Genomic DNA, 13,483 nt, shown 5'->3' on the forward strand with positions numbered 1-13,483 from the left:
TGAAGAGATCCACGGATGGTTCTGACTAGCTCCCCGGCAGCCATGAGATTATTTAAGTAAAGAGGCCTTGAGATACTAAAATAGGCAATAAAACTGATTCTGCCTTCCTGCTCTGCAGAAAGGTGGTAATAACTCCTAATTACTTCCTAGCGGTACTGCGGGATGGGATCTGGGAACAAACCAAAAGCCATAAATTAAATTTTAATCACAATGAAAAATATACATATCCAATTATTATTTCTAGAATTTCCAATCTAAACAAAATCTAACATTCCTGAGTTTACAGATTCCTTATGGATGGCCTGATGTAAAAGAGCATCCAAATGCTGTTAAAAATAGACAAATTTTGTTTGTTCTGTTTTATACCCAGGAGGCACAAAGAATAACAAGAATCCTGTAGGAATGAAAATATGGAGATGGCAGGCAGTGTGGAGAAGACCTTGCTGATGTAGCCCCATGAGACACATACAAACAAGAAATATATCTATCAGCTTGCTTCTCAACTGCAAAGGGGCTTAGATGTGTAAAGCAGGAATTGCTGAGCAAAAAACACATTCTGGAAAAAACTCAGTGGTAAACGGCAAGAGATGGTGAGTGGTAACTCTGTGTTCGGCAAGTCCCACAAGTATGTGAGAAAGGAATGCCAGAGAAACACTGAATTGTTCAGTCACGCTCCCAAGAGCCAAAAGAGGGGGACTGCACAGACTGAGTTGACTTTTGCAACATCTCCACATACTGGCAAAGAAACACCCATTACTGAGGGATTGATTCTGCCCGCATCCCACTGATGCCAGTGAGAATTTTGTGCAGAGATCAAGAGCAGAATATAGCCACAAAGTCTTTGGGCCAGATTCTAATCCCAGATGTGTGACTGGTGCACTCCTCCATCACACACCTCTTCAGAATAGACCCCTAGCTCTGTGGATTGCCTGCATCACAGTCCCACTCCACTGGTACAGAGCAGTGCTCTGCTTACAGCTGCTTTAGTGGCATTCCTTAGCTGTTATAAAAATGTTTTGCCAAAACCCTACCTTTAAATACCACACAGCATCCCTCATGAGGGAAACAAGACAAAACTCAGGTACCATAAACACGAAGTGGGCCCCTGATTTAGGATGCTGGCACACTCCCAGACACTAGCTCTCAATGGCTTTTGAGCTCTCAGTAGCCTGGAGCTTGTGTTGCTGAGTTGCCACCCAGGGGCTGCTTAAGCCCTGACCAGAATTGCGGACTGCGGAGCCTATAAATAGCATAGTTAATGCAACAATAAAAAGCATTGCAAGACGCACTGTTTACCTAAACCCATCATAAATCAAGGCTTCTTGAAAAGCGATGCTGACAGATGAGCTGGGTATTGACAACACATAAAGCCTTGTACAAACAGACTCAGCACTGCGAAGAGGACCTTCTCTAAACTGTTTTATTCCACTGCAAATAAGGTCACAGAAAATTCCTGTGGAATGCAGCTCAAACTGTAGAATCACTTATACAAACTACCGATTCCAGGAGTTTTCTGATTGTCTTACGTGTATCAGCTTTCCCAGATTAGATGAAAGTTTTTCCCAGTTACTAATATTTTTTCTGCACTAAAGTTCCCCAAATTCCACTAAGGTCTCAATGTTATTGTTATTATACATTCCAGATAGCAGAGCTGCAATGAATTGCCTGCTACAATTGGGAAATGACTTCTTTGGAAGAAAAAAAAAACACTCTGAAGCTAGCCAGGCTTTCTAGGATTGCAAACTCCACAATGAACCAATAGCTTCGTAGTACTTTCCACTCACCAGTGCTTGTACTGGGGAAGACTGTCTGAATCACTAATACAAGGTGCTGAAAATAAATGAAATAAATACAGCATAATGTCAAACGATGACCTTTACTACACATGTGCTATATCCATTTTAGAAGACTTACTTTTCTGTTAGGAACCAAGATGGACTAATTTGATTCAAGAAACCTGGGACACAAATCTGTTTTAGAGGTGCTGCAGAGTAGCGTAAAACTTAGGAAAGATACACACATGCACACACCCCTAATAAAAAAGTATTTTCTGTTTGGAGCATCTTTGCAGCACTACGAAACTTGATATAATTGTTTTCACAACAAATATGTGATAATTTAAACCCTGTATTTCAAAGCTACCATAAGCTCTCTGAACTGACCAACTGTTATTTAGAACTGGCTCTTTTTCAGTAGAAAAGGAAGCAGTTTTTGAGAAATGCATAAAACATGGCAAATTTGGGGGCAAAATCTTGAATTCAAAATACATCGCAAGATTTCCAGGGTTATAGACAGTGGATGAAGGAAAAGAGAGGCAAAGTGACTTACTCAAGGACACACAGGAAGTCTCCAGGCCAGCACCCTAACCACTGGACCTTCTTCCTTATCTGAATCAGACAAGGGGGCCAAGTGTCCTGTCGCCAACAGTGCCCAGTACCAACTGCTTCAAAGGAGGTTCCTGCAACAGGCAGTTGTGGTATAACTTGCCTGCTAGGGGAAAGGATCCTCCTAACCCCCAAGAGTTTGAGGTTTGCTTACGTCCAGAAGCATGAGGGGTTTATTGTTTATTTCTTATATTTACTGTTCAATACTCTATGTTTGTACAGTGCCTAGCACAATGGAGCCTTGTTTTTGATCGGCCCCTAGAAACTACTGTAGTAAAGATCAAGATGCAAATAAATAAATTCTATTACAACTTCAGTGAGAGCCACCCACTCACATCTGAGGGTAGAATTTGCCTCTAACTTATGCAATATATAATTACCACTGGGAAAATCCTGTCAGCTTAAAAGCAAATAAGGCAATAGCAGTGCTACAGGAATAATACTATCACACAGAAGTGACTTGGAAGTACTTTCAATGGTTAGAGAGCGTGAGACAATATGACTCTCCCTTATAATTTGTCTTTACTTTTAATATTTGTTCCGTATCAAAATTTTGGGGGTGGTGATGTTTGGTACTATCTCAGTCTATAAAGCGAACCCAAATACCATAGTCACGGATGCATAATACAAATCAATCAATAGTACTATTACCACGAACGGCATCACATTGGGGTGTCTGGGAGACCAGCTGGTGACATTTAGTTACGTAGGAAGTTTCATTGATCTTAAATCAAAATATAGATGAAACTGAAGTAAGTTTTATAGATCAGATAGAAAGCTACATAAAAGAATCAAATATAAATGTATTGCTGTTTTATTGCAGGGAGTTTAAAGGAATGTGACAGCCCCGTAACTTTCTGAGAGATATTAGAGTGATAACCACATCCCCTGGGGTTCTATGACAATACTCTTTATCACAATATTCATAAACTACTTACACCAGTGGTGGACCAGCACAGCCCTGCAGCCCGTGGCTTCCCGCAGCTCCCATTGGCCGGGAACGGCGAACTGTGGCCACTGGGAGCTGCGGAGGGCCATGCCTGCAGATAGTCATCATCATCAAAATGTCTTGTGGCCTGCAATCAGATTATCCTGATGGGCCACATGAGGCTCGTGGGTCACAGGCTGCCCACCAATTACTTACACAGAAACAAAAAACAACATTTCCAGCATTATGACACATTGCAAAATACAGATCCAAAACAACCATGGATGGACAACATCAAATGCGTTCTGCAATGCCCGGCTTTGCTTTCTTTCTCTCTCTCTCTCCCTTTAAAAAAAAGGTTATAGAATTGTTTTTATTTATATATTTAAAGTCAGATTCTGGTACCCATACTCACACTGAATAACCCCTTACTCCACAAGTAGTCCTACCAATTTTAATGGAATTACTCAGAGTAAAGTGAAAAGGAGTACTTGTGGCACCTTAGCGACTAACCAATTTATTTGAGCATAAGCTTTTGTGAGCTACAGCTCACTTCATCGGATGCATACTGTGGAAAGTGTAGAAGATCTTTTTATATACACACAAAGCATGAAAAAATACCTTCTCCCACCCCACTGTCCTGCTGGTAATAGCTTATCTAAAGTGATCACTTTCCTTACAATGAGTATTACTGACAGAGTAAGGATGATAAAATTTTGCCCCTATTCATTATTAAATCCTTTTTATTTACTTCTTCCACAATCATCTGGCAAGATCTTTTGAGAGCTTAACTTCTGTACCCAGAAAGATAATGCAGCAAATAATTAAGCAATGAATTTGTAGACATCTAGAAGATAATAAGTTGATAATTAACAGTCAGCATGGATTTGTCAATAACAAATTATGTCCAACCAACCTAATAGCTTTCTTTGACAGGGTAACAAGCCTTGGGGATGGGGGGAAGCTGTAGATGTGGTATATCTTGACTTTAGTAAAGCTTTTGATAATGTCTCGCATGACCCTCTCATAAACAAACTAGGGAAATACAACCAATATGGAGTTACTATAAGGTGAGTGCATAACTGGTTTGAAAACCGTTTCCAGAGAGTAGTTATCAATGGTTCAAAGTCAAACTGGAAGGGCATATCGAGTGAGGTCCTGCAGGGATCAATTCTGGGTCCAGTTCTGTTCAATATCTTCATCAGTGATTTAGGTAGTGGCATAGAGAGTACATTTATAAAGTTTCCAGAGGACACCAAGCTAGGAGGGATTGCAAGTGCTTTGGAGGATAGGATTAAAATTCAAAATGATCTGGACAAACTGGATAAATGGTCTCTCATAACTCCACATCCATGTCCATTTCTTTGAGGTCTCACTTGCACACATCCTTGAAACACAATTTTGGGCATCCTCTGGATCTTTTTCCAGATGTCAATTAACCATAGAGAATGTCCTTTGAGATGTGCCCATCACTAGTTCGACACACATGCCCAGGCCAGCGGAGGCATCTCTGTTTGAGGAGTGTTTGCATGCTGGGTGTGCTGGCCCGCTTGACCACCTTAGTGTTGGTGACTCTGTCCCTCCAGGAGATGCCAAAGATTCAACAAAGGCACCGCATATGAAAGCTGTTAAGCCTCTTTTCCTAATGAGAGTATAAGGTCCATGTCTCATGCCCATATAAAAGTGTGCTGATAACACATGCATGATACACACAGATCTTTGTGTGGTCTGTCAGTTTGTTGTTTTGCCATACCCTCTTACTCAGTCTAGACATTGTGGTGGCTTTTCCAATGCAGATACTGAGTTCTGTTTCATGTGAAAGGCTAACTGTGATAGTGGACTCCAGGGACTCGTTCACCACTTCAAATTCATAGTTGATGATCTTGATGGAGGTGCTTCCTCAACTCCTTAGCACATTATCTTTGTTGGTTTTTTTTTCAGCTTATGGGAAGTCCAAAGTCTTGACAGGCTTTGGAAAAACTGTCCATAAGGGTTGTCACTGCTGCATTGTCAGCAAAGAGGAGGTATTGGATAAGGGCCTCCCGGGTCTTGGTTTTAGATCTTGGTTTAGGTAGGGCATTAAGAAAAATGGTCAGTGTTGTTAAGTACAAGAATAAATTGCCTACGGAGGTTGTTGAATCTCTGTCATTGGAGATTTTTAAGAGCAGGTTAGACAAACACCTGTCAGGGATGGTCTAGACCAGTGGTTCTCAAAGCCGGTCCGCCACTTGTTCAGGGAAAGCCCCTAGCGGGCCGGACCAGTTTCTTTACCTGCCGCGTCCACAGGTTCGGCCAATTGCAGCTCCACTGGCCACGGTTCGCAGCTCCAGGCCAATGGGGGCTGTGCGAAGCTGTGCGGGCCGAGGGACATGCTGGCCACCCTTCCCGCAGCCCCCATTGGTCCAGAGCACCGAACTGCAGCCAGTGGGAGCTGCGATTGGCCGAACCTGCAGACACGGAGGTAAACAAACCGGTCTGCACCGCTAGAGGCTTTCCCTGAACAAGCGGCAGACTGGCTTTGAGAACCACTGGTCTAGAGAATACTTAGTCCTGCCAGGTGTGCAGGGGACTGGACTAGATGGTCTTTGTGATAGCTGGCTGAGGTAAAAACTAGGCTTCCCTTATGACATTACTGCCTCTGCATCTCCTGATGTATCCTATGGATTTGGAATCACCATTATCTGTTAATTTGAACACAAGTCCTTTCCCAGCTAACTTCTGCTCTCATTTATACCAATAATTGCAGTTACGTTGATTCATAGGGCCAGATCCTCAGCTGGTGTAAATACACGTAGCTTTGCATGTATGTAATGGAGCCATGTCAATTTATACCAGCTGAGAACGAGGGACAGAGGTATTGAGGCTGGGGGGCGGAGGGGGCGAAGAGGGAGGTTCACGACAATCATCAAATCTGACCTGCATAAAACAGGCCATAGAATTTACTCAGCAGTTCCTGCATTGCAGGACCCTATGCATTCCTATTATGTAAAAGGAATGCTCTCGAACCCCATCACTTGTGGCTGACCTAGAGGCTCTCTCTTATGGTATGTCTACATTTCAAGATTGGGGTGTGATTCCCAACTTGATTGTCATACTTGCACTAATTCTCATCAAGCTAGCACACTAAAAATAGATGGTACCCGTTGCACCATGAGCAGCAAGAGGGGCTAGACACCCTGAGTGCATGCCCATCAGAGACACCAGGTATGTACTCGGGGAGGTTAGCCACTCCTGCTGCCGCAGCTACGTTTTATATCTTCTCAAGCTGGAAATCACACCCCCACAGCTTGGAGTGGAGACATACCCTGAGAAAGGCATCCAATCTCAACGTAACGACTCCAGATGATGCATTCACCACACAACTTGGTAGTTAATTAAAAAAATTGCATCTTGAATTTTTCTAACTTCAACTTACTAGCGTAACTAAGAAGAGAAGATGGCCCTTCATTTGAAACTCCCCCAGTTTAGCAGACTTATATGTTTTCGTTTTATAGCCTACTCAAAATCCCTCCCCAACCATATGGTACTTTTTCCTACTTAGACTTAAACAGGATTCATTACACTCTGATTTTTAAAGACTTCCCTCATTTCTAAAGCATATTTTCCAGTAATTATACAATTCCAATTAAAAGTCCTTAAAGTATGTTGTGATCCTTCTAAGCCAGCTCTCTGAAAGTCAGAAACATTAGCATTGTTTATCTGTCCGCTTATGAAGAGTCCAGATTCCATTATTTACCAAAGAGCTCTGAACTATAAAAAAAAAAAACAACAAAAAACAGAACGTTTTAACTTCTCCAAGATCCTAACCCTCTAGCTCCGACAATTACCGGGTTCTAGCCTGCGAAATAGTCCCTGGTGCAAGGGACCCATTTAGCCCTGCTCAAATGAATCAGGTGGGAGGAATTTTGGGGGAATGTAGAAAGGTGATGGAGGGGAATAAGTAGCATTGTCTAGTTTTTAGGATAGGGGATGGTGAGTCTGGACTTCTGGGCTCTAACCTGGCTTTGTCACTGACTGAGTTGCGCCTTAATTCTCCAAAGACTTCATCTTGGATGTCAGTGGGGCAACTCATTATGCATAAAAGGTCAGCATGTATGTAAGTCTTATTGCAACAGTGTTTTGCTGTGTAATGTTGAGCAAGGCCCTGCAAACTCTGTACCTCAGTTTATCATGGGTAAAGTGTGTCCTGTCTTAATTGTTGCAAAGATTAATTAATGTTCATGAAGAGTTCGGAACTGCCTGGATATGAATGCTGCTACATATTAAATATATGGGTGACCAATGTACCAAGGAATAGCTGACTGCTTGAGATCCAAGGCCTGCATGTGTTTCTAAAGTCCCAGTCAAGGCAAATTATTTTCATCTTGCAAGTTCTGGTGATCAAAACAATATGAGGAAATTTTATTGCTGCAGATCTGAAGGAACCGGCCCCCTCCTAAAGGAATATCAGGAGCCATTTTTGAGAGCTAGAGACTTAATGGGAAACAAGCCTTTATAGAGAAGGGAAAGCACTGCAAGCTACTAATCCTGGTGCATGCTTTGAAAAATGGTCCCTGCACCATATTACAATGACCAAATCCCTGGAAACAAATAATTAATATAAATAATAATAATATGGTGAGATTGTTGACTGACTGTTTATTCAGTTAGCAGGAGCTGTTCCTGGTGTCTAGGCATCTAGGGGTTAGTTCTAAAGCAAGAACATTTTTTCTAAATGCTTTGTTTAAGGATATCTTGCCTACATTTCAAGAACAGCTGCACTACTAAATTCTCTTCAGTGACACAGCTTGGCTTGGTGGCAGTGTGCCTGTTCCATTCCAGTAAAACATACTACTATGTTCTCTCACAACAGCCCCAATGCCCTATTTGGTTAAAAAAGGAAAATCCACCCTTGTAAGCCAGTGACTGTTTAAAATTTTTTTGTCTCAAGTGTGTATCTGTAGAGATACTGTGACATTTCACTACATATTCTTTAGGAAAATATGCTTATGATATGAATATGACATAACAGAGATATACTTTATGCAAGATGGGTCTTGTAAGGTATCATTGGAAAGGGTATGATTTACTGAATGTGATTATCCAATTTGTATGAATGTATCATTTCTGTATCTAAAGTTAGGAATATGGACTATGTAACAACTACAACTGGGTGTGTACTGGGAAGACACCCACCAGATAACAGGCCATCAGACTTGATGAGCCATCAAGAAGGAACAACAAAACCATGAAGATACTAATCTCTCTGCCTGCTGGGAGTTGCCTGGGGACATAACTGTGACACTACTAGGTCATGTGGTCTTGTCACCTGATATTAAACATTACCTGGGACTTCAGTAACTTTCCACTGGAAGGGAAGGGGGGGGGGGTCAAGTTTGGGAAACAAAGGACTCCCACCTTATATAAATCCTATTTAAGGTGAGGAGGAAGGCAAATGTGTCTTCTCCTCTCCATGGCCTGTCTGCCCAAGAAGAAAGACTGCTAAAGCCACCTGAAGGGAAGGCAGCGGGGTGGGGTGGGGTGATGAAGAGTCCAGACTGAGTCAGGGGTCCAGTCTGAAAAGGAATATAACTGGAACTCTGAACCACAGAACCTTTGCAACCTGCCTAAAATAACACTTAGGGTAAGAAATTACACTTTGTAACCTGTTTCTTAAGTATATTGAGTTTAGCTTGTGTACTTTGTTTTATTTGCTCAGTATCTGCTTTGTTCTGTCTGTTCTCTTATATTTACTTAAAATTCACCTTTTGTAGTCAGTAAACTTATTTCTTGATTACAATATAACTCAGTTTATGTAATTTCCAACTGGGGAGGCAAGAAGTTGTGCATATCCCCCTCCACATTGGGGGGGGGGGGAATTTTCAAAAAAACCTTTGGGTTTGTACCCCTCAAAGGGAGTGGGCACGAGTGTTGGGGGAGTTCTCTCACACAGAGCTGAATTCACTCTGTGTCTGCAGCGGGGTGTCGCCCTACCTGTGTGTGTGCGCGCTGCAAGAAGCCGGAGACCCTAATCCAGCAAAGCAGTAAGAGGGAACCCAGGCCGAGTGAGCAGGGGAGGCTCAGTTAAATCCCAGCAGATCAGGTGACACCCTAAAGGGCCCAAACCCGTCACAGATACCATAAAAGCCATTTTTATAGGACATTGTCCCCCAGGTATTTTCTGTTTTAGCTGCGGCTTCTAGGCTGATCCCTTTTTGAGGATTTTGACATGAAAGCAGCTTGTACACTGTCAGAAGTGGTGCTAAAATCCAAACAAACATCCAAAATCATGGCTAGAGAAAAATAACTTGTGTTTGCTCACTAAAAACTTGTGAAGAGATGCACATGTCAAAGTTTGTGTCATGATTTAACAGAGACATGACTGTTTTCTTATTGCAGCTCAACACAGTGGTGTGAAGCCAGAAGGAGAGAGGAAAAGACCAGAAGAAGAAAGACTCCTGTTGACTTTTCAGACTAGCTTCCCTGTCCATGGGGCTCTGTTAGCTACAGTAGAAAACAAAGAGAGGACATCACACCTAGCTTTGGACAATTTTACATCATAGCAGCCTTGTCTGTGGGTCTTCCCACCAAAGTCAAGTTTTAGCAAAGAAGTAGTTAGAAGTTCAAGATGGTTCATGTCAAGGTGTGGAGAAAGGGAGGGGTATCAGAATACTCAACTCTGCTCTCAGGTCACATGTGCCACTCTAGAATAATGCTTACCATGACAGTCCCATAAAGAAGCTGTGTGTTCAGAGTATAAATTTAGGGCTCTACCCTACCAGCCCTTAAGAATGTGAATAGTCCCAGTGCGACTACTCAAGCAGATAGAACAGTGTTGCCAATTCCACACATTCAAAAATCATGGGAAAGGTCGCAAAAAAATTGTGAGAGGCTTAAATATCATGGGATTTAAAAAATAATAAATGTGTGGCTCTTTTTTAGTTGCCTCCTAGTTCTGGAGTCTTTGAGGGTCACACTTTCAAACTCTCCTCTCTAACCATTAGGGATAGAAACTTCTTTTTTAAATGAAAGCTGAGATTCTTATGTGATCATGTTACTCCAGGAGACAGGGGTGTCAGAAAAACACCAAATATCATGAGGTTCTCAGGAATGGCAAGATTGGGCAACATTTAAAGGGTTTACAGGGTCAGACCCTTAGATTCCAACAAATCCATAAATACAACATGGGCCAAACAATGGCCACAGGGCTACAGTGGACTCCCTGGGCCTTCACAGGAGAAAGGTGCCAGAATTTCTGAAGGGCCAACCATCAGGCTGGGAGCTCACAGCAGTCTGTGGGTGCCGACCATCATGTAACTGATTGGTAGCTCTACAGCTCCTACTACGGTAGCAAGCCCATCCTCAGGATTGTTCGGACGGGTGCAGAACCCCCCCTAAGAGGAAAGTCAGAGACCTGCATACAGGGCCCAAAATGGATTATTTGCAGAGCACCTCAATGTATATTTTCCCTCTTGATTGTAGTGAGTCATAATTTTAGATCTGTAGTTTAGGTTCTATAGTACTAGAGAATATGGCAATTTGCCTGCTGGGGAATATTTGGTTTAATGCAACAAATGCTCACCCATATTCTCGTGCACCATACTCATCCCTGCACAAAGGTGCTCAAACGTGAGGAAAAGGGGGCACAAATAGAATACATACATACATACACACACATACACACATAACTCAGTGCAGAGTCTGGGTACAATGTGATCTTTGCACTCCTCTAAGCACAAGGCTTGAGAAAGCTAGCACCACAGTAGTCACTAGCTTTGCCAAAGTGGATGGGAAAAGGGATGGATCTTTAGCTATGCCATCTTCTGTATAGCACCCAGCATGGCTGAGCAGGCATAGAGCACCGCAGAGGCCTTGCTCTCACCAAGAGGACCTATTGTGACAATGTACAGAACATGCTAGTATAACCCACTCGCCCAGCCTTGTTTCTCCACCCTTTTCTTCGAACAACATTAGTCACTACCCAGAAATATGTCACTGTTTAGTGAAGAAAATAACGCTGAGAGCACTTGGCCGTTTACAGGAAGCCATTAAAGGAGCTCCAAGCAGACCGAGCTGCACAGCTGTGATGAGCGACCAGGAGGGAGGCTGCATTCCTTTTCTCAACTATTTCCTGACAATCCTCTACGACTGCACAGCTCTGAATTGGACAACTTGGAGCTGGAGAAGGAGGGAATTTCCTCCGTATGAGTGACTTTTAAACTGGCATGTTTACAACAGGAAAAATAAAAAACAAACAATCACCCCACATGGGAACAGAGTTCAGTTCAGTTCCTCACAGAATGCCCAGGATACACCTCTAAGCCAAACCTTTCAGAAAGGCTCAGCATCCACAGCTGAAGCCAGATTTTCACAAGAGCTCAGAACCCACCTGGGAACTTCATTTAGGGGCCTTCAGGGGAGATGAGCTGATTTGAAAATTCAGCCCCGGTTGTAGGGATTGAATCTCTGAGCCCTAGTGTCTGACTGCCATGTTAATGTGAAAAGTGGCCACTGCATACAGAATACTAACCCGTCCTCTTTTAATTAATTTGGGATAGTTAAATATTCACATTGGTACAGGCTGAATCTTGCAGTCTGCACTCAGACAAAATTGGATCAGCCCTAACTGTACTTACCTCACTGCCACAGTTAGGCCCTGATCCAGCAAAGTACTTACGCACACGCTGAACTTTAAACAATGGAATTACTCACATGCTTACGTTCAACACAGGATCAAGTGCTTTGCTGAAGTTGAGGCCTAACTCAATATTAAACACTCCTCCCCGCCCCCCCCGAAACATAATAAAGGGGTTAGGATCCTAAGTGACTTAGGAGCCTGAATTATATTCAATGAGACATAGGCTACTAAATCACTTACACACATCTGACAAATTTTACTCAAAATCAAGTTATCTTTAATCTAATAGCATTTCCTTTATTTATGGGCTGAGAGGCATCGTCACCCATCTAAGGCCATATTGCAGATCTCGTCCACTGATGTTGAGAGGGTAGAGATGTCGTGAAGCCCAAACCAGGTTTGCTTTGTACACAAATCTACTGCTTAAATATCTGCATTTGTCAGATCTTGATCTGATCAACAGTGGACATGTGCCAGAAATCCTTAATGATGACAAATTTCCTTCATCTTTTGGCTTTTTACTTTCTGTCATGCTGCCTCCTATCAGCTGAAGGCATAAATCCCCCAGTAGATAGAACAGACAGATTAATAGGCTACATCATTGCTACTCAGAGTGTATTACAGTCCGTTTGTGCTAAAAGTGTCATGTTAAAGCACTGTATCATTCTCATAATTCCAATGTTGCTAAGACAATCAGAGCTATAAAACACAAAGAAAACCACATAAAAACTAAACAAGATCAGCACTGCTGTCCCATACTTGCTTATCATCTACTGGATGTTTTCAATATTGTTAAAATGGATTTTTCTGTTGTTGAAATTATGGGGAACATATTGTGATATGTATTTGACACAGTTCTGAATTTAGGTAAGTATACTGCTTGGCTTTTACGTGTTTCACGATTTATTTATTCATTCATTAGAGTATAGCATGAGATTTTTTTTTTAATTCTTGGCCTTGGATATTTAAATCATGTCTATAGGTAAGGTGGATTTGAACTAAACCTTGCATACTTATATTTGTATAAATCTGGAATGACAAAACTATGTATTGATTTGTGCCTTGTTTAAAGCAAACTGTGATAAACCACTTATTCATTAATTTGGCCACTAGTTAGCTTATGAGTTATTTCCCTTTTTGATAAGGTATAGCTATTGTCAAACAAGCAAAGAAACAACTTCATTGTGGCAAAGACTTACTAATACATTTGTGTTAATTATTTAACTTGCAAATGAACATGTCCAGTACTGCAAATACATTACGCTGAAGATAAACTTTTACAGACTCTATAAGCCTTCACTGCACATTACTGCTCTATCTGAAACTGTGCGCCTAGCTGTTCCATGGGAATATTAGAAGTGACTGGTCCCACAATGGTAGGGAAGGAAACATTAAGAAAATGGGCTTAGTCATTGTTGAGTCAGAGTCCCTTTCTAGGCTGGGGAAAAAAGATACATAAAATCACATTAACAAACTTGATTTGAAACACCCCTTATCATCTAGCATTGACACTGCTTATCATCTTTCCAATAATGTTTGCTGATTGTGGCAAAT

The 13,483-nt window shown here is 41.9% G+C and overlaps 1 protein-coding gene across 13 annotated transcripts in view; it reads right to left on the reverse strand.

The window, feature by feature from the left end:
• DENND2B (DENN domain containing 2B) overlaps positions 1–13,483 on the reverse strand; it is a 308,156-nt gene that overhangs the window by 153,384 nt on the left and 141,289 nt on the right. Inside the window, exons 1-2 of one of the 13 annotated variants that reach the window (XM_073347514.1) lie at positions 3,036–3,051; positions 1,785–1,830 (exon numbers count right to left, since the gene is read on the reverse strand). The exons of 11 other annotated variants lie outside the window; for them this stretch is intronic. The gene's annotated coding sequence lies outside the window, so the exon portion shown is untranslated. Of the gene's footprint in view, positions 1–1,784; positions 1,831–3,035; positions 3,052–13,483 lie in introns of those variants that run through there. One more of the 13 variants, XM_073347513.1, reaches the window with a different exon arrangement.

Source organism: Lepidochelys kempii, chromosome 6 (genome assembly GCF_965140265.1).
Source record: "Lepidochelys kempii isolate rLepKem1 chromosome 6, rLepKem1.hap2, whole genome shotgun sequence".
Taxonomy (NCBI): Eukaryota; Metazoa; Chordata; order Testudines; family Cheloniidae; genus Lepidochelys; species Lepidochelys kempii.